This window comes from Rhinopithecus roxellana, chromosome 9 (assembly GCF_007565055.1).
Source record: "Rhinopithecus roxellana isolate Shanxi Qingling chromosome 9, ASM756505v1, whole genome shotgun sequence".
Classification (NCBI taxonomy): domain Eukaryota; kingdom Metazoa; phylum Chordata; class Mammalia; order Primates; family Cercopithecidae; genus Rhinopithecus; species Rhinopithecus roxellana.
Window position 1 is genome coordinate 35,695,192 of NC_044557.1, and position 23,084 is coordinate 35,718,275.

Genomic DNA, 23,084 nt, shown 5'->3' on the forward strand with positions numbered 1-23,084 from the left:
GGCATACAAACTTTTATGGCTCTTTTGGGTATTAGTGTTCACATGATTATCTTAGCAGGTTCTTTTGAGGGGTGAGGACCACAGCTTCAATTGGCCAGATTTGAAAAGGGAGTGAAATATGTAAGGGAAGTAACTGTAATCATCTGTGTTGGGCTGTTTGAAGCATACATAGGCACTGCCATTATTGCTCTTTTTGCTGAATGCACAGTTGGTATTGATATTTTGCATACTTGTAAGTGCTCATAAATTTCATTTGAGAAGAATTGCTTGTGATAGTGGGACAAACACACTTACTAAGCCTCCAATTCCATCTATGTTATGCAACAAAAACACCATATGATTACAGGAGGAGAAAAGGAACACAAAACCATAATTAAGGATTTCAAGACAGCAGGGGTATTGACAGATGCGATTTATTACAGTAGTTCAGTGTGCCCATTGGACAGGCTGATAGGGGTTAGAGGTTTCCATTATGATAGATTATTACTATTGAATTCAGTTGTTATATTCCTGCTATTTCAGACATGGTGTATCAAAACTGTTGGCACCTGGAATGTCATCTTGGACATTGCAAATGCCTTTTTTTTTTTAATCCTTTATGCACAAGGAGATTAAGATCAGTAGCATTTACCTGGTTGGGGCTTCAGTGCATATTTACGGTACTGCAACAGGAGTATGAGAATTCTCATACCCACCAATAAGTGGACAGAAACATGAAACAAATTTCTCTCCCTCAGGGAGTTTAGTTCCACCGCATGGTGTAATTATGCAGAGAGGCCCTATATTAGTTATCTATTTCTGAGTAACAAATTACTACAAACTTAAAAGCTTAGAATAGCACATTTACTACCTCACGGTTTTTCTGTGTCAGGAATCTGGCATGGCTTAGGTAGGTCTCTTATGAGACTGCAATCAAGGCGTCCACCAAGGCTGGTGCCTTCAGTAAAAGTCTGGGGAAGGATCTGCTTCTAAGCTTACGTGATTGTTGGTAGGGTTTTGTTCCTCAGGGATTCTTGAACGGAGGACCTCAGTTCCTTGCTGGTTTTTGCTGAAGGTCCCATCCTCAGTTCCTTGCCATGTGGGCCTCTCCACAGAGCTGCTTGCTTCTTGAAGCCAGCAAGAGAGAGAGGTTGCTAGCAAGACAGAAATCACACTTGTATGCAATCTAATTATGAATCGACAACTTCTGAATGTTGAGGTATTCTACTGGTTAGAAGCAAGTTCTAACCAAGGGCAGGATCATATAAGGTTAGGAATACCAGGAGATGGTGATTATTGCAGACTATCTTAGAGTCTCTCCACCTGGGATGGTTAATATTAATTGTCAACTTGATTGGATTGAACAATGCAAAGTATCGTTCCTGGGTGTGTCTGTGAGGGTGTTGCCAAAGGAGATTAACATTTGAGTCAGGGGACTGGGAGAAGCAGACCTACCCTCAGTCTGGGTGGGCACCATCTAATCAGCTTCCAGCATGGCTAGGATGAAGCAGGCTGAAGAACTTGGAAGGACTAGACTTGCTGAGTCTTCCAGCCTTCGTCTTTCTGCCATGCAAGATGCTTCCAGCCCTTGAACATCAGACTTCAAGTTCTTCAGCTTTTGGGCTCTTGGACTTACACCAGAGGTTTGCTGGGGGTTCTTCAGCCTTTGGCCACAGACTGCAAGTTGCACTATCAGCCTCTCTATTTTTGAGGCTTGGGGACTGGAACTGATCCACCACTGGCTTCCTTGCTCCTCAACTTGCAGACAGCCTGTTGTGGGACTTCACTTTGTGACTGAGTCAATTCTCCTTAATAAACTCCCTTTCATATATACATATATCCTATTAGTTCTGTCCCTCTAGTAAACCCTGATACACCCCTACATACCCCAATAAAAAAATAAGTGACAATGACTTATTTAGAGTATACCCTAACTCACATGAGAATCCAGGATGTCTTGTTAATTCTGATAAGATTCAGGGAACAGCCAATTTCTTGGAAACAATGTGTCATGAGGCTCAAAGCCTGGCCACCGGGATAGTAAAGGAAGAGTTACCTTCTGGCCCTCACTACCAAAAAGGGAGTTCAGCAATCCATTTGATTATTTGAATATTGGAGACAGTATCATCTTGTCTTAGTTTATTAAGGCTGCTATTACAGAATACCATAGACTGGGTGGCTTGTAAATAACAAACATTTATTTCTCACAGTTCTGGGGGCTGAGAAGTCCCAAAATAAGATACTTGTAGATACAATGTCTGGTGAGGGCTCTTCCTGATTCATAGATGACTGTCTTCTTGCTATGTCCTCATATGGTGAAAGGGGCAAGGGACTTCTCTGGCATCTTTTATAAGGACATTAATCCCACTCATGAAGGAATCTTCCCTCATGACTTAATTATCTCTCAAAGGCCCAATCTTCAAATACCATCACAGGGGATTCAATTTAAACATATAAATTTTGGGGGGATGTAAACATTCAATCTATAGCACACCTCATTTAGGCATTTTGTTGATACCAATATATAAAGTGACGAGAAAATATACTAAATTTAGCTGGGGATCTCAGCAGTGAGCAGAGATAGAGGCACTGCAACTGGCTGTTTCAGCAGCCCTAATCTGGGAGGCACAAAGACTCTAGGATCTCTTTGAACTACTGATCTCTATTGCTAATAATTATGCTCATTAAAGCCCTTGGCAAAGAGTGAGAGGTTTCCTGACTGCTGAGCCAAAGTTAAAGCTAATGTTATCTACTGTATGTCAGCAGCTGTCTAGACCCAAGGAAATTTGGAAGATTGACTATAATAGGGTAGCAACACAATGGCCTAAATTCAAAGCCACTGTTGTTACTCTAGACAATATTCCTAAAGGCCATGTATGTTTTATTTTTACTCACCCTTGGGCTGTGACTAACAGCATAACTATTTGGTTGAATACCTGGGTGATGACTGATTGGTATGTTAAAGACACATCTCTGTGAGGCTGTGGGCTCTGGAAAGGCATTGCTACAGCCAGAAAAATAAAGTGAAAAGAAGGAAGGAAATAATAATGGGAGAAATGGAAATCAATGCAATAGAAAACAAACAGCTGAGAAAATCAAAGAACCTAAAAGGCAGTTATTTGTAAATATAAATAACATTAATACACATCTAGCTGGACTGGACAAGTAATAAAGAGACAGTGCCCAAATAACCAAAACCAGGAATGAAAGAGATGTCACTACAGACCCTATAAATGTTAAATGTATAAGTTTATATAATAAAGGAATATTATTATCATCTTTATGCCCATAAATTTGATAACTTACATGAAATGGATAAATTCCTTGAAAGGTATAAAGTATGAAAAACGAATAAAGAATATATAGCAAATGTATTAGTCCATTTTCATGCTGCTGATAAAGACATACCTGAGAAGGGACAATTTACAAAAGTAAGAGGTTTAATTGGACTTACACTTCCATGTGGCTGGGAAACTCTCACAATCCTGGTCGAAGGCAAGGAGGACCAAGCCCTGTCTTACATGGATGGTGGCAGGCAAAGACAGAACTTGTGCAGGGAGACTCCCAATTTTCAAAATCATCAGATCTCATGAGACTTAATTCACTATCACCAGAACAGCACGGGAAAGACATGCCTCCATGATTCAATTACCTCCCACTAGGTCCCTCCCACAACGTGTGGGAAATCAAGGCGTGATTTAGGTGGGGACACAGCCAAACCATATCTTTCCGCCCCGAGTCTCTTCCAAATCTCAAGTCCTCATATTTCCAAATCAATCATGCCTTCCTTACAGTCCCCCAAAGTCTTATTTCAGCATTAACTCAAAAGTCCACAGTCCAACGTCTCATCTGAGACAAGGCAAGTCCCTTCTATGAGCCTGTAAATTCAAAAGCAAATTAGTTACTTCCTAGATACAATGGAGGTACAGGCATTGGATAAATACAGCCATTCCAAATGGGAGAAATGGGCCAAAACAAAGGGGCTACAGGCCCCAAGCAAGTGTGAAATCCTTTTTTCATAAAGGATAAGTATATGGTAAAGTTTCTGAGCCTTTGCACGTGTAAAAAATGGTTTTCTGTCCCACTTGTTGATATTCTAAAAGGACGTAGCATTTTAGATTCAAAATTGTTTTCCTGTCAGAATTTTGAACCATTGCTTTGTTTTCTTCCTAAATCTAGTGTTATTTTTTTGTTTGTTTGTTTGCTTGTTTGGAGTTGGTTTGGTTTTGGTTTTTTTAGAGATGGGGTTTTGCTGTGTTGCCCAGACTGGAGTGCAGCGGCCATTCACGGGCGCTATCCCACTAGTGATCAGCATGAGAGTTTTGACCCACTTGGTTTCCAAACTGGACCAGTGCCCTACTTCTTAGGCAACCTAGTGGTCCTTTACTCTTTGGAAGTCATCATATTCATGCTGAACTTAGTGTGGGCATCTGCTTACCATAGCACACACAGCCCACACATATCTCCTGGTCTCAAGAGATCCTTCCATACAAGCCTCCCAAGTGGCTGGGACTACAGCTAAATTTGGTGTTATTGATAAAAACTCCAGTGCCAATCTGAAACGTCTTCCTTTGTAGCATTTGCTTTGGCACCTGAGTTCTACAATATGTGTACATATGGATCTTTTTAAATTCATGGTACTGGGTACTTCCAAACAGGATTTGTGCCATTCTTTACTTTTGCAATATTCTATTCTTGTATTTATTTGATTATCTTTCACCCTTATTTTACTTATTCTCTATTATTGGATTAGTTGTTTTGAACCTTCTGAAATGAACATCCATGCCTCTTTTTTCTTTTATCATTTTTTGTTTGTTTGTTTTCAAGTTCTCCATTTTGATAGATTTTTTTTTTTTTACCCAGTACAGTCAGACATCTGTATCTGTGGATTCCACATCCATGGATTCAACCAGCTGGCATGGAAAGTATTGGGGAATACAAATTTCACAAAGTCCCAAAAAACAAAACTTGATTTGCAACATGCTGAGTATGACGTTTAATCCACATAAATGAGGTGACCTGTAGGCATTGTTATTTGTTATTCTAAGTAATTTAGAGGTGACTTGAAGTATATAAGAGGATGTGTGTGACTTATATGCAAACACTATGGCATTTTATATTAAGAACTTGAGCATCTGTGAATTTCGGTATCTGTGGGCTGTCCTGGAGCAGACCCTATGACTACTGAGGGACAACTGTAGTTCTATGAAGTGTTTTCTCCAAATATCTGGAGACCCTTGGTTGGTAATTTCTGTTTAAGAATGAAGGACCAGGTGGATTACCATAGATAGTTGGTGTGACTTTACTCGACTATTGAGCTTCTTCCATGAACACAAGAAGTGAGAGCTCTATGTTTCCTTGCTTTTTTATTAATTCAGCAAATATATAGGGTTGGGTGTGGTGGCTCAGATCTTTAATCCCAGGACTTTGGGTGGCTGAGATGGGAGGATCACTTGAGGTCAGGAGTTCAAGACCAGCCTGGCCAACATGGTGCAACCCTGTCTCTGCTAAAAATACAAAAATTAGCTGGGCATTGTGGCAGGTGACTAGAATCCCAGCTACTCGGGAGGCTGAGGCAGGAGAATCTCTTGAACCCAGCAGGTGGAGGTTGCAGTGAGCTGAGATCACGGCCACTGCACTCCAGCCTGGGCAACAGAGAAAGACTCCATCTCAAAAAAAAAAAAAAAAAAAAAAAGAATAAACCAAAAAACAAAACAAACAACAAACACAAACAAACCCCCCAAATATATAATAAGCACCTACTGGTTGTTCTGGGCAACACTGACACTACCATGGTGAGCAAAATAAGACATGATTCTTACTTTCATCAATCTTACTTTTAGAAAGAGAGAGAGTAATCAAAAAACATTTAAATAAATGAATAATTACCCACTAGCATATGATGAAAAGACCACAGTTATATGAACGCATATAATAAAATAAATTATTGTATTAGGATACTTTTGGTTGCTAGTGACAGAAACCTATGTGAAGCTGAACTAACGAAAAGGAAATTTAATGGCTCACTTAGTGAAGAGTCCAGGTTTATAGTAGGGATCTATCTCTTTTCATCATTTGTCTTTTTTTTTTTTTACTTTGTGTTGTTTTCATTCTCTAGTGGGTTCTCTTTAAGTGGTAACAAAGATGGCTACCAGTGGTCTGGGTTTGCATCCTATAAGCCTAGCAACTCCAGTCTAGACACCAAAGCAACTTGCAACACCTAATTTAACTGTCTTCTATTATTTAAGCAAGCCCCATAAACAGGTATCTTTCTCAATAATTTTATAAGAGTCCCTGGATTATGTTTCACTTACCTGGCTCTGCCACCTGTCTCCCTTAGAATCTATTACTTTGCCTGAGTATGGACTTTCCTGATTGGTTAGCTATAGATTATGTGTGCACCCCTAGAGTTAAGGGGTGGAGTGAGCCATAGGCCTTAGATAGGAGGAAGGTTGCTTTCACAAAGAAAAATCAGTCAAGACAATGAATATGTCATGGGAAGTGCATGACATTTGATTTTAGACAGATTTGTATTCAAATTCCACCTCTGCTGTTACATGCCATGTGATCAGGGCAAAATCAGGACAAATTAATCATCTCTTTGGGCATTTCCTTGTTTTTTTCTTTTTGTTTGTTTGTTTGTTTTTTTTTTTTTTGAGATGGAGTTTTCCTTTGGTCGCCCAGGCTGGAGTGCAATGGCACAATGTCAGTCCACCACAACCTCTGCTTCCCAGGTTCAAGCGATTCTCCTGCCTCAGCCTCCCAAGTAGCTGGAATTACAGGCATGCACCACCATGCTCGGCTAATTTTGTATTTTTAGTAGAGACAGGCTTTCTCCACATTGGTCAGGCTGGTCTTGAACTCCCAACCTCAGGTAATTCACCTGCCTTGGCCTGTCAAAGTGCTGGGATTATGTGTGTGAGCCACCACGCCCGGCTGGCATTTTCTTTCTTTGCATATTGGTAAGCTTTATGTAAATAACATTATACTGCATTTTCCTTCTGTAACTTGTTTTTTGTTGTTAGGATTTATTTATTTATTTATTTATTTATTTATTTATTTATTTATTTATTTATTATTTGAGACCGAGTCTCCCTATGTCGCCCAGGCTGGAGTGCAGTGGCACAAGCTTGGCTCACTGCAACCTCTGCCTCCTAGGTTCAAATGATACTCTTGCCTTAGCTTCCTGAGTAGCTGGGACTACAGACGCATGCCACCACGCTGGGCTCATTTTTGTATTTTTAGTAGAGATGGGTTTTCGCCATGTTGGCCAGGCTGGTCTCGAACTCCGAACCTCAAGTGATCTGCCCTCCTCAGTCTCCCAAAGTGCTGGGATTACAGGCGTGAGCCACTGTGCCCAGGCTGTTTTTCAAATTTGTGACATTCATTCATGTTGATTCATGTAACTGTAATCCATTAATTCCTACTTTAACATAATATCCCGGTATATGAGTACATTGTAATTTTTAATTCATTTTTTAAATTAATGGATATTTAAGTTGTTTGTATTATGTTGTTATTAGAGATGTAATGTTTGGAACATTCTTGTGCATATCTACATGTAAATATGCAAAGATTTTCTCTAGGGAACAAATCTAGGAATGGAATTACTGAGTCTTACGGTATGACAGTTAACAGCTAGACTAGAATTTGTCAAATTATTTTCAGAGATTGTTATAATCATTTACACTCCTGCCAGCAGTGCTTAAGAATTCCCACTGTTCTTCATCATTTGATAACATTTTCAACATCTGAGATGGCTGACAAATAGAAGATAGGAATATAAAAAAATAAGATAGTACAATGGAATAAGTGTTCAATTTGTACAATGGGAATGTAAAAGTAATGGAGATCCTTTGTATCTACAAGCATAAAAAGCTTCAAGGGTAGAAGGGACAATGGGAGCCTTTTCTCTTCAAAGTAGGGCAAGTGAAATCCCATAGTGTCCAGCTAATATTTGAGACTGTGGCAAGTCCTTGATGTTTCTTCCATAGTTGATAAAATGCACAGATTTTTTTTTTTTTTTTTATGTGCCTGCTTGCCTGATTAGGAAAGAATTACTATCAGAACTTTGTTCACAATGCCTAAGTTTTACCAATCACTATGACATAATTCTCTTTGGTGTTCTGGATCTCTGCTACTTATGGAATACTATGTAGCGAGAGGATTTTTAATGATATATGACTTTTAATTTAGCATTACGTAGTGATTTCTCTGTCTTTTAGAGACAGGGTCTTGCTCTGTTACCCAGGCTGGAGTGCAGTGGTGTGATCATAGCTCACTGTAGCCTCGAACTCCTGGGCTTAAGTGATCCTCCTGCCTTAGCCTCCTGAGGCTGGAACTGTAGGTACACACCACCACATTTGGCTAATTGTTTTTTAAATTTTATGTAAAGATGGGATCTGGCTGTCCAGTGGTCTCAAGTGATCCTTCTGGCCTTCTGGCCTCAAGAGATTCTCTCATCCTTGACCTCCTAAAGTGCTGGGATTATAGGTGTGAGCCACCATGCCAGGCCAATCTCTCTTTAGCAGGCAAATCTCTGAGATATTGTGTTCCAGATTACCTTAATAAAGCAAATATCACAATAAAGTGAGTCACATGAATTTTTTAGTTCCCCTATATATATATATAAATGTTATGTTTATGCTATACTGTAGTCTATTAAGTGTGCAATAGCATTATGTTTAAAAAGCCATAAACATTCCTTAATTTAAAAACATTTTATTGCTAAAAAATGCTCACATTCAGTTGAATGTTCAGTGAGTACATCTTTTTGCTAATCAAGGGCCTTGACTTGGTGTTGATAGATGCTGACTGATCAGGGTGATGGTTGCTGAAGATTGGGGTGGCTGTGACAGCAATGAAGTTTGCTGCATTGGTGGACTCTTACTTTCATGAATGACTTTTCTGTAGTATAAGATGCTTTTCGATAGCGTCTTACCCACAGTAGAACTTCTTTCAAAAGTATTCAGTTCTCTCAAACCTGGCAGCTGCTTTATCAGCGAAGTTTATGTAATATTGTTAATCCTTTGTTGACATTTCAATAATGTTCACAGCATCTTCACTAGGAGTAGACTTCATCTTAAGAAACTAGTTTCTTTGCTCATCCATAAGAAGTAACTTCTCATCTGTTCATGTTTTATCATGAGATTGCAGCAATTCAATCACATCTTCAGGCTCCACTTCTAATTCCAGTTCTTTTGCTATTTTTACTATATCTGCAGTTACTTCTTCCACCGAAGTCTTGAACCCCTCAATGTCAATCATGAGATCTGGAATCAACTTCTTCCAAACTCCTGTTAATGTGGATATTTTGACCTCCTCCCATGAACCATGCATGTTCTTAGTGCCATGTAGAATGGCAAATTCTTTTTAGAAAGCGTTCAATTAACTTTGCACAGATGCCCAGATCTATCAGAGGAATCACCATCTGTGGCAGCTATAACCTTATGATTTGTATTTCTTAAATTATAAGACTTGAAAGTCAGAATTCCTCCTTGATTCATGGGCTGCAGAATGGATGTTGTGTTAGCAGGGATGAAAACAACATTAATCTCCTTGCACACTTCCATGAGAGCTCTTGAGTGACCAGGTGCATTGCCAATGAGCAGTAATATTTTAGATGGAATATTTTTTTCTGAGCAGTAGAAATGCTTAAACATTTTTAGCTTTTGATTTAAAGTGAAAGATACACAACACTTTCTTTAACCTGAACACATAGAGGCCATTGTAGGATTATTACTTGGCCTAACTTCAATACTGTTGTGTCTCAGGGAATAGGGAGGCCTGAGAAGCAGAAGGGAGATAGGGTAATGGCCAGTCAGTAGAGCAGCCGGAATACACACATTTATCCAATAAGTTCACTGTCTTATATGAGTAGGGTTTGTGGAGTCCCAAAACAATTACAATAGTAACATCAAAGCTTATAGACCACAGATCACCATAATGGATGTAATAATAATAATAATAATAATAAAGTTAGAAATATTGTGAGGATTGCTAAAATGTGACACAGAGACACAAAGCAAGCACATCTGTTGGAAAAATGGTGCTGATAGACTTGCTCAATGGAGGATTGCCACAAACCATAATTTGTGAAAAATGCATGTCTGCAAAGCACAGTAAAGTGAAGTGCAATAAAACGAGGTGTGCCTGTGTATGTATATATATAATGTGTGTGTGTATTATTAATTAATTATTTTACTTTTAATAGTCAAGTTTCTTCAGCAGTCTGCAATTGTAACAGTGAGCACAAGAACTATGTTAATTGAAGGCAATGTGACCAAAACAGAAATTTCTACCTCGTTAAAGTTTTAATGCTGTCCTAAATCCCCAGAATTTTTATTATTTTATTACAAGCAGCTGGAAAGTAAGTGAATATTAGTTTCACTTAAATGTAACTAAAACTGGATGACAGAAAATGTGACATTAATATGTGTTACTGGAGCAGGCTTAAGTTCCCATATTTGAGGGAAAAGGGTAAATTAGAATAATTTAGATATCAAATTAGCCTTTTAAGCAGTTTTTCCCCACTGGATTGAGAGTTTAGGAATGATTTCCCAGAGAAGCATGGAGAACCATTTGTGATTTCTCTTATCAGAAATGTTATTAGCAAGTTTCTTGAAGGAGACACAGTGAATAACTGATTTTCTTGTTGTGACAGCCCTCTTCGGACCCTGAATTAAAATGATCTGCTTTCTTACATTAGCACATCATTTTGCAGTTGTGAAGAATTACACACATTTTCAATAATGGTGACAATAATCTCTTTCATGCCCCCAACTCTGAAAATAAAGTTGAATTTGCATGGAATGGATGAAGCATTTAAGACCAGAGTTTGCAACAAGAGCCTTAGTTTGGGTGCATAAGTAAACTGGATTGAAGTCCTCAAGTAGTTCATGTTACAATATGTGCAAGTGTGGAATATTCCAAACAAATGACCTTAAAGATGCTCTTTAATATCTCCCAAGACTACACTAAGTAGCTCCAGCTTGTCTGCCCAAGTTGCAAATGGAGGTTGAGGAAATAAAAAAAATGTTTAGGTAAGTCACCTGTGATCAAAATCCTTATCAAGAAAAATCAATGAAGGGAAGGGCAATGGAGGAGGAGAAGGAAGTATAGGAAATGGGGGACTTGAGTTCTTGCATTGTGCAAGTTAGGGAGAGCGACACAGAGAGGGAGAGAAGGAGAATTAATTTACTTTTCCTGTTTGAGAGTGAACCTTTGGACAGAGGCCAGGATCAGCTGTGGAGGGGAAATGGAAGAAGGAGCTGCCCTAACCTACTGCAATGCAGAGCCTCACCCCCAGAGGCGGGACAGAGTTTGTGCAGGCCTCACTCAAGTGAGAGTTGGAAAACAACTCCACCTCTAGCCTGGAACTAAACAGTGATCGCTGTGCAGGCCCCAAGGTGGTAAACCGACTCTATGCAGACCAGGGTACACAAAGTAAGAGACACCCTCTCGGAGAGCTTTTTCTGGATCTGGCAAGACTAGAACTTGAATTCTTCAGGTTTGCCACAGCAGCAGCAATGCCAATGTATAAAGGGAATTAAGAGTGATCACACCAGCCCCCGGGACAGTACAGTCAGGAGGACTGTGTGGACCCGTGGTCCACCCGATCTTTTGTGAGGCTGAGGCAAGAGAACAAATGCAGGCTTACCCACCATTTACCCAAATATTTAAAAGTTATACATCAGGAGAAAACATTTTGAAGTAAAATATGTTTTATCCTCTCGCCATGATAAATATACATTCATAATGACCTAAAAGATCAAGGCTAATTTAAAATTCTTAGATGCCTTAGAATTTCCTATTGTAATAGAATGTGGCTGATACAGTTCACAATGCCACTTGTTCTAGCTGCCACCCCCAGCTCCATCCTGTGTCAGGAGTGCTGTGTGTGTGCCTAAGTGTGTATGTGGACCCCTCCACCTGCAACCCCAACTCTGTTCACACCCCTCTCCTTTCAAGCAGCCATCTCACAGGCACGACTCAGGCTTAGAGAAGAGTACATCCACGGAGTGATCTGCCCCCAAAATGAATGTGCCAGGGGAAGAGGCAGCACTGGCCCTATTCTGGAGGTCTGGGGTGTGAGCTCTGCCCCTGATCCTTGCCTGGTGGGAAGGGGTCTGGCTGCAAGGCCAGAGCAAGGTCCTCAAAAGCCTAGGGCAGGGCCAGGGATGGTACTATGTGTAAGAAAGCACTTTGTGAAAACACCCGAACCTAATGGCAGGAAGGGGCTTGGAGGCTGCTTCCCTTGCTCCTCAGCTGGGGAGCCCACTGAGCTGATCCGCTGTAGGCAGACAGGGCATTAGCATTCCCCTGCTCTTGTGATTTGGAGAAAGTCCCCATTACACTAACTTTACAGCTTCTCAGTACAAAGAGATGTATTTGACTAAAATGGAAAATCCTGCTGAGATTTGTATGTCTGGTATTTGATTCTACTCTCTTTCCTTTTTCACTTCAGCCAGTCTCTCTCCCCAATTCCTAATTCATAAACCCTGGTTCGCATTCTCTTAAGACTTGTCCTCCTCCCCAATAGCAGATGATTTTTGTTCCGGTTTCACATAGAATGTAGAAATCCTCCTGCCCCAAGCCCACCGCCATCCCCACCTGTGCACTACATCTCTATTCTTCCTCCTCTCCAAGTGAATCTCTCTGGCCAAAGCTGGTTCTACCGGTAGGGCTCTGGATAGTGTGTCCTCCTGCTTGCTCAGAGGCTCCCATCTGTCAGCAGTCTCACCTCTCTCCAGCGTTCTGTCTGTCACTCTCTTTTGGCTCTAACAGCACTTAAATGTATTCAACTCTCCCCTGCTATAGATGTCGACAACTTCCCTTTACCTTCTTCCTCTCAGCTACCTCCCCATCTTCCTCTTCCTCTCTCAATTTCTTCAGAGAACTTCGAAGAAGCTCAACAGTGCTTGGCTATTATTTGAATTATTTATTTATTTATTTTTGTAGAGACGAAGTCTCGACCAGGCTGGTCTCGAACTTCTGGCCTCAAGAAATCTACCCACCTCAGCCTCTCAAACTGCTGGAATTGCAGACATGAACCCCAGGGCTGGACTTGGGTGAATTATTCAAAGAGATGGAAGGCAGTGCCATTCATTCAAGGCTTCCCTTCCCTTCTTAATACTTCTCAGCAGCATTTGGCACCAGTATCTTTCTTAAAATGCTCTCCTCTCCTGGGTTCCCTGACACCAGTTCCTGGTTTTCCACCTACCTGGCTTTCCTCCTACTTAACCCCCACTGCTGATTCTTCTTCCTCTAACCAATGTGTATTTCCACACCCCAGGGCTTGCTCCTGGATATTCTTTTCTTCTCCATCTACAATCTTTCCACAGGTATCTCATTCTGCTGTCATGGTTTGAAATGCCATGGATTTGCTGATTACACTAGAATTGATATTTCCAGCCCAGTTTTTTCTCCTGAGCAACAAACTGGTAAATCCTACTACAAACATCTTCAATGCTGCCCCCTGCTCTCTCCAAAACCCTTTTCTGCTCAGTCTTTCCAAAAACTCAGCCTTCCAACTTAGGAGGCTCACCTTGATTCCTCCTTTTTCTTCACTATTCACATCTAACTCCTCAGACCTATTGCCTGAAATCCCTCACTTCTTTTCAATTCCACTGCCACTAGTCTAATCCAAGCTGCCATTGCCTTGCACCTGTCCGCTTGGGATAGCTTCCTCACAGTCCCTACCACTTCCTCTTGAGTTTATGCACCCATCCATTCACACACAACAACTAAGGAGATTAAAAAAATTTACATCAGTTTCCACTATCCCATCTTTTATCAAAATCGGAATCTTTTCTCTGGCCTACAAGCTTCCTGGATGCTTGGGCCTCTGCCTACTTCCCTGAGCTCATTTCCTGTTCTCTCCTTCATTGTCATTGTGCAGCAGGTGCACCATCTCTTTTTCTTTTTCGTAGTCGCTCAAATTCTTTGCCACAAACAGTCTTTGTAATTACCTTTCTCTCTGTCTGCAATACTTTTCCTCTGGGCTTCTGGAAGTCCAGTGCATTTTCATTCTTTAGACCTCAGGTGAAATATCACCTTGTCACAAAGGTCTTTCTCGGCCACCCTACAGAGGTTAACCTCTCTCAGATACTGCATAACCATGTTGATTTCCTTGGTAGCACTTATCACAACCTGTAATTGTATTGTTTATTTGTTTAAATATTTATTTTGTAGCTCTCCCAGTACAGAGTAAGTCCTATCAGGGAAGAATGTTTCTTGTCTTATTTGCCACTGTTTTCCCAGTGTTTAATGTAGCTTCTGGCACACAACAGGGATTTAACAAGTATTTGTCGAATTAATATTTATCATGTGTATCATTTTCTGAATATCTATTGACCCTAGAAGGGTGTTATGAGTAGATAAGGAAGCACAATATAAGATGTCTGCCTTACTGCTATATCTGTGTTTAGTCATACCAATGTTATATCTTTTAGAATGTGAACTGCTGTAATGTAAGTCCCCTCTATGTGCATATACAGGGGTGGTCATAACTGAAGGCTAAATAAATACCCTACAACCACAATAACAGTGCTTTGTAGTCAACTATATTGGGTAGCTATACATACAGAATGACAAATCAACCTTTTAAGAAAGAATTTACAAGTGTATATGACTAGTTTAACTTTGATTGGTAGCCAGTGGATCAGTTGTGGAACTTTTTTTTTTCTATTGGTTTTCTAGTCACATCTCACATGATCAAAGATTTCTTTTTAGTTATTTGCTTAATTTTAATTTTACTCTTTTATTTCAATAGGTTTTTGGGGAACCAGTGATATTTGGTTAAATGAATAAGGTCTTTAGTGGTGATTTCTGAGGTTTTGGTGTACCCATCACCTAAGCAGTGTACACTGTACCCAATGTGTAGTCTTTTATCCCTCACCCCTCTCCTACCCTTTCCCCTGAGTCCCCAAAGTCCATTGTATCACTATTATTCTGTGGCATCCTCATAGCCTAGCTCCTACTTATGAGTGAGAACATATGATGTTTGGTTTTCCATTCCTAAGTTACTTCACTTAGAATAATGGTCTCCAATTCCATCTAGGTTGCTGCAAATGCCATTATTTCATTCCTTTTTATGGCTGGGTAGTATTCCACAGTATATATTAATATATGCCACATTTTATTTATCCATTTGTTGATTGATGGGCATTTGGGCTGGTTCCATGTTTTTGCAATTATGAATTGTGCTGCTATAAACATGTGTGTGCAAGTATCTTTTTCGTTTAATGACTTTCTTTCCTCTGGGTAGACACCCAAGAGTGGGATTGCTGGATCAAATGGAAGATCTACTTTTAGTTCTTTAAAAAATGTACACTGTTTTCCATAGTGGTTGTACTAGTTTACATTCCCATCAACAGTATAAAAATGTTCCCTTTTCACTGCATCCACACCAACATCCATTTTTAAAATTTTTTTGATTATGGCCATTCTTGCAGAAGGTAGGTGGTATTGCATTGTGGTTTTAATTTGCATTTCCTGGATAATAGGTAATGTTGAGAATTTTTTCCTTTGTTTGTTGGCCATTTGTATATCTTCTTTTGAGAATTGTCTATTCATGTCTTTAGCCCACTTTTTGATAAGACTGTTCTTTTCTTGCTGATTTGTTTGTGTTCCTTTTAGATGTTGAATATTAGTCCTTTGTCAGATGTATATATTGTGAAAATTTTCTCCGATTTTGTGAATGTCTGTTTATTCTGCTGATTATTTCTTTTGCGGTGCAGAAGCTTTTTAGTTTAATTAAGTTCCATCTATTTATCTTTGTTTTTGTTGTATTTGCTTTTTTATTCTTGGTCATGAGGTCTTTGCCTAAGCCAATGTCTTCTAGAAGAGTTTTTCTGATGTTATCTTCTAGAATCTTTATGGTTTCAGGTCTTAGATTTAAGTCTTTGATCCATCTTGAGTTGATTTTTGTATAAGGTGAGAGATGAGGATCCAGTTTCATTCTTCTACATGTGGTTGCCAGTTTTCCCAGCACGATATATATGTATATTTTTTCTTTGAGATAGAGTCTCACTCTGTCACCCAGGCTGGAGTGCAGGGATGTGATCTCAGCTCACTGCAACCTCTGCCTACCAAGTTCAAGTAATTCTCGCCAGCATCATTTGTTGAACAGGGTGTCCTTTCAGTGTTTTATGTTTTCATTTGCTTTGTCAAAGATCAGTTGACTCTTAAGTATTTGGCTTTATTTCTGAGTTCTCTATTCTGTTCCATTGGTCTATATGCCTATTTTTATACCAGTAACATGCTGTTTTGGTGACTATGGCTTTATAGTATAGTTTAAAGTCCGGTAATGTAATGCCTCCACTTTTGTTCTATTTACTTAAAATTTCTTTGGCTATGCAGGCTATTTCTGGTTTCAAATGAATTTTAGGATTTTTTTTTCTAGTTTTGTGAAGAATAATGGTATTTTTGTTTTTTGTTTGTTTGTTTGTTTTTGAGACAGAGTCTCCCTCTGTCACCCAGGCTGGAATGCAGTGGTACAATCATAGCTTACTGCAACCTCTGTCTCTTGGGTTTAAGCTCTTCTCCTGCCTCAGCCTCCAGAGTAACTGGGATTAAAGGCACGTGCTACCATGTCCAGCTAATTTTTGTATTTTTAGTAGTGATGAGGTTTGTCATGTTGGCCAGGCTGGTCTCACACTCCTGACCTCAAGTGATCTGCTTGCCTCGGCCTCCCAAAGTGCTAGGATTATAGGCATGAGCCACTGTGCCCAGCTGATGGTGGTATTTTGCCTGGGAATTGCATTGAATTTGTAGATTGCTTTTGGCAATATGATCATTTTCACAAGATTGATTCTAAGCATCCATGAGCATGGGATGTGTTTCCATTTGTTTGTGTCATCTATGATTTCTTACAGCAGTCTTTTGTAGTTTTCCTCATAGAGGTCTTTCACCTCCTTGGTTAAAGATATTCCTAAGTATTTTATTTGTTTTACCGCTATTGTAAAAGGAGTTGAGTTCCCTATTTGATTTTCAGCTTGATCACTGTTGGTGTATTGCAGGGCTACTGATTTCTGTACATTAATTTTGTATCTGGAAACTTTGCTCATGTTTTTTTTTTAATCAGTTCTAGGAGCTTTTTGGATGAGTCTTTCAGGTTTTTCAGGTATACAATTATGTCATCAGCAAACAGTGACAGTTTGGCCCCCTCTTTACTAATTTGGGTGCCCTTTATTTCTTTCTGTTGTCTGATTGCTCTGGCTAGGACTTCCAGTTCTGTATTGAATAGAAGTGGTGAAAGTGGTCATTCTTGTCTTGTTCCAGTTGTCAGGAGCAATACTTTCAATTTTTCCCCACTCAATATAATGTTGGCTGTGATTGCTATTTCTCTTATGGATCTAGCCACCTAGTGGAGCTAGCAGGCACCGGGCTAGTACTATGGGGTGTTTGCAAAGAGTTCTGTGATGTGATTCATGTTCAAGTCTCTCAGGTGTGAATACCAGCACCTGTTTCAGTGAAGGTAGCAGGGGAGTGAAGTGTGAGGGTCTTTAGTTGTATTTTTGTCGTGTTGGTTTTGTGTTGGTTGCCCTCCAGCCAGGAGGTGGTACTTTCAAGAATGCACCAGCTGCAGTTATATAGGGAGGATCAGATGGTGGGGTAGAGCCATACAGCTCCCAAGAGATTGTTTTTTGTCTTTGGCTACCAAGGTGGATACAGAAAGACCCATCAGGTGGGGGCAGGATTAGGTGTGTCTTCGCTCAGACTGTCCTTGAGTGGGGCTTGCTGTGACTGCTGTGGGGGATGGGGATGTGGTTCTTAGGAAAATAAAGTTATGTTCCCAGGAGGAGTATAGCTGCTGCTGCTGCTGTGTCATACAGGTAACCAGGGAAGTTGGGGAAAGCCAGCAGTCACAGGCCTTACCCAGCTCCCATGCAGCCCATAGCCCAAAAGGCTGGTCTTACTCCCACGGTGTCCCCCACACCCCAGCAGTACCAAGTTTATTTCCAGGCAGCTAATCAGCAGGCTGGGAATTTGACCCAGGTTACAAGCCTCCAAACTAGGAAAGCAAGCCACCTCACAGTTCCTTGACTGTGCCACGGAGCCTGGAGTGGCAATCCACATCCTTCAGAGGGTCTGTGGCTTCTCTTAGATCTCCCAGTATGTTCCTGTGATAGTTCTTGGAGCAAAAGTTCACAATTTGGATCTCTACAAGCTGCTCTGTTTATCTGAGTGGGAGCTGCAGGTTAATCCTGCCTTCTATCTACCATTTTTCCCTTGGCTGATTTTTAAATTTTTTTTAGAGACAAGCTCTCACTATGTTGCCCAGGCTGGTCTCAAATTCCTGGGCTCAAGTGATCCTCCCACCTTGGCCTCCAAAAGTACTGGGATCACAGGCTTGCCACCAGCATTGTCACTTCTAACCTCAACAAAATAACATCTTTAGGTTTCCAATAAGGCTTTTGAAACAATAAGTTTCATGTATTCATTTTGTCTTCTAAGGGAAAACAGTAACAAGTGAAGAGCAAAAGACAATGTGACAGACAACTTCTGCCAGGGCTTGCAATGATCCTACCTCTTGGTATATCTGTCCTTGGGGAACCTCCTCCCCATATGTGTGGGCTGGACTTGGTGGCATGCCTCTGGTGAGGGCAATATGGCAAAGTTAATGAAACTAAGTTTGGAAAGTCAGTGACTTCTGTCTTGTTTGCATTCTCTTTGGCTCCTCTCATGTGCTTGCTCTGATGGAACAAACTGGAGAGGCCCATGTAGCATGGAACCGAAGGTAAACTCCAGCCAACCACCATCAAAGAACTGAGGTCCTTGGTCTAACAGTTCTTGAGAAACTAAATCCTGTAAACAATCACCTCATTGAGCATGAAAGCAAATCCTTCTCCAATAAAGCCTTACAAAGAGACCATAGCCCTTGATGACACCTTGATTGAAGCCTTTGAGAGGCTCTGACAGAGAGGACCGAGTTAGGCTGAGCTTCAATTCCTGATCCACAGAAACAATGGGAAAATAAATGTACATTGCATTAAGCTAAATTTTGGGGGTAATTTGTCACACGGAAATAGATAACTAATACAGCAAACTTTTATAACAATATTAAGGGAGTTGGATAAAAATATTAATTAAAAGTCCATTTTGTGCTACATTTTAATCTGTATTATCTCATTATTCTTCAGATCAACCCTGTTTTTCCACTTAAATTAAATTTTTAAAAAATATATTTTGGGGGTACAAGTGTAGATTTCTTACATGAATATATTGCATGGCGGTGAAGCCTTGTTGTTAACTTTTGACTGGCATTTTAACTGACCTTAACAGACTCAGCATAAGCAGTTATTGCACCTTTAGATTTCCATTTAGGCTTTGTGCCAGTTATCAATTAATTGACTGTCAGCTCCAAATTTATATTTTAATACCTGCTCTGCTATGACGGACAGACTGCCTTTACACATTTCTTCTTGACAGTGAACATGATGTTAAGCTTTCTCATAAAGGGTAGGAAGGACATTGCAGGAGGAAAGGTCTTTTCCTGTTGTTTCTGCTGGCTGCACTAGGGGAGAGGATTTCAGGGGTGGTCTGCCCCAGCCATCAACCCAGAATGCACAGTCCCTTTCTGACCCTGCAGCCCTGGCCTATCCTGATGGTCACAGACACTGCACTCTAGGCACCCCGCCCACACTGTACCCCAACAACTCCCTCTGCTTTTCTACTCCCTGTATCCCAGGTTTGTCTCCCGAAGCTCTCCTAACACAGTCACTGGGCCCTCCAGACCTCTTGTCTAAACTGGTGCCCCCTGGCTCCCTCTGTAGGCCTGTGTGTCTGCCCATCAGCTACAGCTTGCCTGAGCCACACAGGGTTGCTTCCTGCCTGCCTTAGGACTGTGGACCAGCCAACTTCTCTGTCATCTAGTAGATTGCAACAACATCTTCTCTGATGAGGTCTGAACCTGAACCTTGGGAAGGGAACCCCTTCAGTGTTTTTCCTTCCTTGAGGACTCTTCTTTATCTCTACAGTACTGTATAGAATTTGCTTACTTATTAACGTTACCCTTCAGTGCTTTGTAATTCTTTTGTAATTCTTTATATTAAATATTTCTGTCTAAATTGCTGTATAGTTTGTTTCCTGATTGAACCCTAACTGATCTAGGCCTTTTGAGAACAGAGGAGGCTGCTCTATAGTATTTCAACACTGGCATATTGTGGCCCCTTTCTCCACTGATTCAAAGAAGCAGCAGGATAGAGAGACAAATATCTGAGGCAGAGAATCAGGAAGCTAGAGACCTCTGATTTTGTGACCAATTTACTGTATAAGCTCAGGCAGGCCATTCATTTCTTCAGCATACAGATATGGAGAATCTATATTGCCCTTGCTATTGCACTAAATGCAAGAACTGCTACTATGAATAAGACACAACCCCCATTTGGCTTCAAGGAACTCAGTATTTGGGGAGGAGAGGGAAGACTGATATGAAAGAAAGTATTAAAATACAACATGGATATTTCAATAATTGACAGAAGTACAAAGATGGCCCAGAGGAGAAGGAATCCAGCAAGTGTTTCTAGAAAAGTGGGGAAGACTTTATAGAGGAGATGACATGGTTTGACTCTGTGTCCCCACCCAAATCTCATCTCAAATTGTAATCCCCACATGTCAAGGGAGGGGCCTGGTGGGAGGTAATTGGATCATGGGGCGGTTTTTCCCATGCTGATTTCATAATACTGAGTGAGTTCTCAGAAAAGCTGATGATTTTGAAGTACGGTACTTCCTTCCTCTCTCCTGCTGCCATGTAAGACGTGTCTTGCTTCCTTTTCACCTTCTGCCATGATTGTAAGTTTCCTGAGGCCTACCCAACCATTTGGAACTGTGAGTCAATTAAACTTCTTTTCTAAATAAGTTACTCAGTCTCAGGTATTCTTTATAGCAGTGTGAAAATGAACTAGTACAGAGATTTGGTACTGGCAGAGTGGGGTATTGCTATAACGATAACCTGAAAATGTGGAAGCAACTTAGGAATTGGGTAACAGGCAGAGGTTGAAACAATTTGGAGGACTCAGGAGATGGAAAGATGTGGAAATGTTTGGAACTTTCTAGAGACTTGTTGGATGGTTTTGACCAGAATGCTGATAGTGATATGGACAATGAAATTCAGGCTGAGGTGATCTTGGATGGAGATGAGAAACTTATGGGGAATTAGAGTAAAAGTCACTCATGCTATGCTTTAGCAAAGAGACTGGCAGCAGTTTGCCCCTGCCCTAGAGATCTGTGGAATTTTAAACTTGAGAGAGATGATTTAGGCTATCTGGTGGAAGATATTTCAAAGCAGCAAAGCATTCAAGACATGACCTGGCTTATTTTGAAAGTGTTCAGTTATATGCATTCACAAAGAGTGGTTTGAAATGGAAACTTATATTTAAAAGGGAGGCAGAGCATAAAGGTTTGGGAAATTTGCAGCTTGACCCTGTGGTAGAAAAGAAAAACAAAAATTTCTGGGGAAGAATTCAGGCCTGTTGCAGAAATTTGCATAAGTACCGAGGAGCTGAATGTTAATAGCCAAGACAATGGGGAAAATGTCTTGAGGGCATGTCAGAGACCTTCATGGCAGCCCTTCCCGTCATAGGCCTGGAGCCCTAAGAGGGAAAAATGGTTTTGTGGGTGGTGCCCAGGACCCTGCTGCTTTGTGCAGCCTTGGGACTTGGTGCTCTGCATTCCAGCTGCTTCAGCTTCAGGGGCCAAGGCACAGATCAGGCCATTGCTTCAGAGAGTGCAGGACCCAAGCCTTGGTTGCTTTCACATGGTGTTGATCCTGTGGGTGCACAGAAGTCAGGAACTGAGGTGTGGGAACCTCCACCTATATTTCAGAGGATGTATGGAAATGCCTGGATGTCCAGGCAGAAATTTGCTGCAGGGGCGGAGCCCTCATAGAGAATGTCTGCTAGGCAGTGCAGAAGGGAAATGTAGGGTTGGAGCCCCAACACAGAGTCCTCACTGGGGCACTGTCTAGTGGAGCTGTGAGAAGAGGGCCACCATTCTCCAGATCCCAGAATGGTTGATACAATGACAACTTGCATCATGAGCCTGGAAAAGCCACAGGCACTCAATGCCAACCTGTGAAAGCAGCTGTGGGGACTGTACCCTGCAGAGGCTCAGAGGCATAGCTGCTCAAGGTCTTGGGAACCCAGCTCTTGCATCAGTGTGCCCTGGATGTGAGACATGGAGTCAAAGGAGATCATTTTTTGGTTGTTGTTTGTTTGTTTGTTTTTAGATGGGTCTCACTCTGTCGCTTAGGCTAGAATGCACTGATGTGACCTCAGTTCACTTAAACCTCCATCTCCTGGGTTTAAGAGATTCTCCTGCCTCAGCTTCCTGAGTAGCTAGGATTACAGGCATCCACCACCATGCATGGCTAATTTTTGTATTTTTAGTAAAAATGAGTTTTTGCCATGTTGGCCAGGTTGGTCTTAAACTCCTGACCTCAGGTGATCCACCTGCCTTGGTCTCCCAAAGTGCTGGGATTACAGCCATGAACCACTGCACCCAGCCTAGGTGATCATTTTACAGCTTTAAGATTTAATGACTGTCCCACTGGGTTTCAGACTTGCATGGGGCCTGTGGCCCCTTTGTATTGGCCAATTGCTTCCATTTGGAACAGGAACATTTTCTTAGCTGCAAAATGAAAGTGCCAAACTAGAGACCTCTAGGTTAGAGTCTCTGAGTGCTTTAACCCATGATGTTCTGAGATAAGATTCGGGAGTCTTATTTTAATGACCCATTAGCCTTTAATATCCTTCTCATGAGATTTTCTAAGTTTAGGAGGACAAAATGTATATGTTTCCCAAGATAAGAGGATATGGAGATGGGTTATGACTAATTTCTGGAGATCACTTGCTTATGAGTTTTGGGAGTTTGGGATGTTGATGATGGTGGGGTGAAGAATGTGCACCAACTGGGGGAAGCAGGCTGGGTGTCTTCCACTGGAAGAAAGGTGCTTAAGAAATATGAGGTTCATGGGGTTGGGTAGCTTTTGACTTATCTTCCTGATGTTGAATGAATTAACAACAATAGTCTACTGTGAATATTGCTGAGTTGATGAATATTGCTGCGTCTGTTCTTACATTGCTGTAAAGAAATGCAAGTCT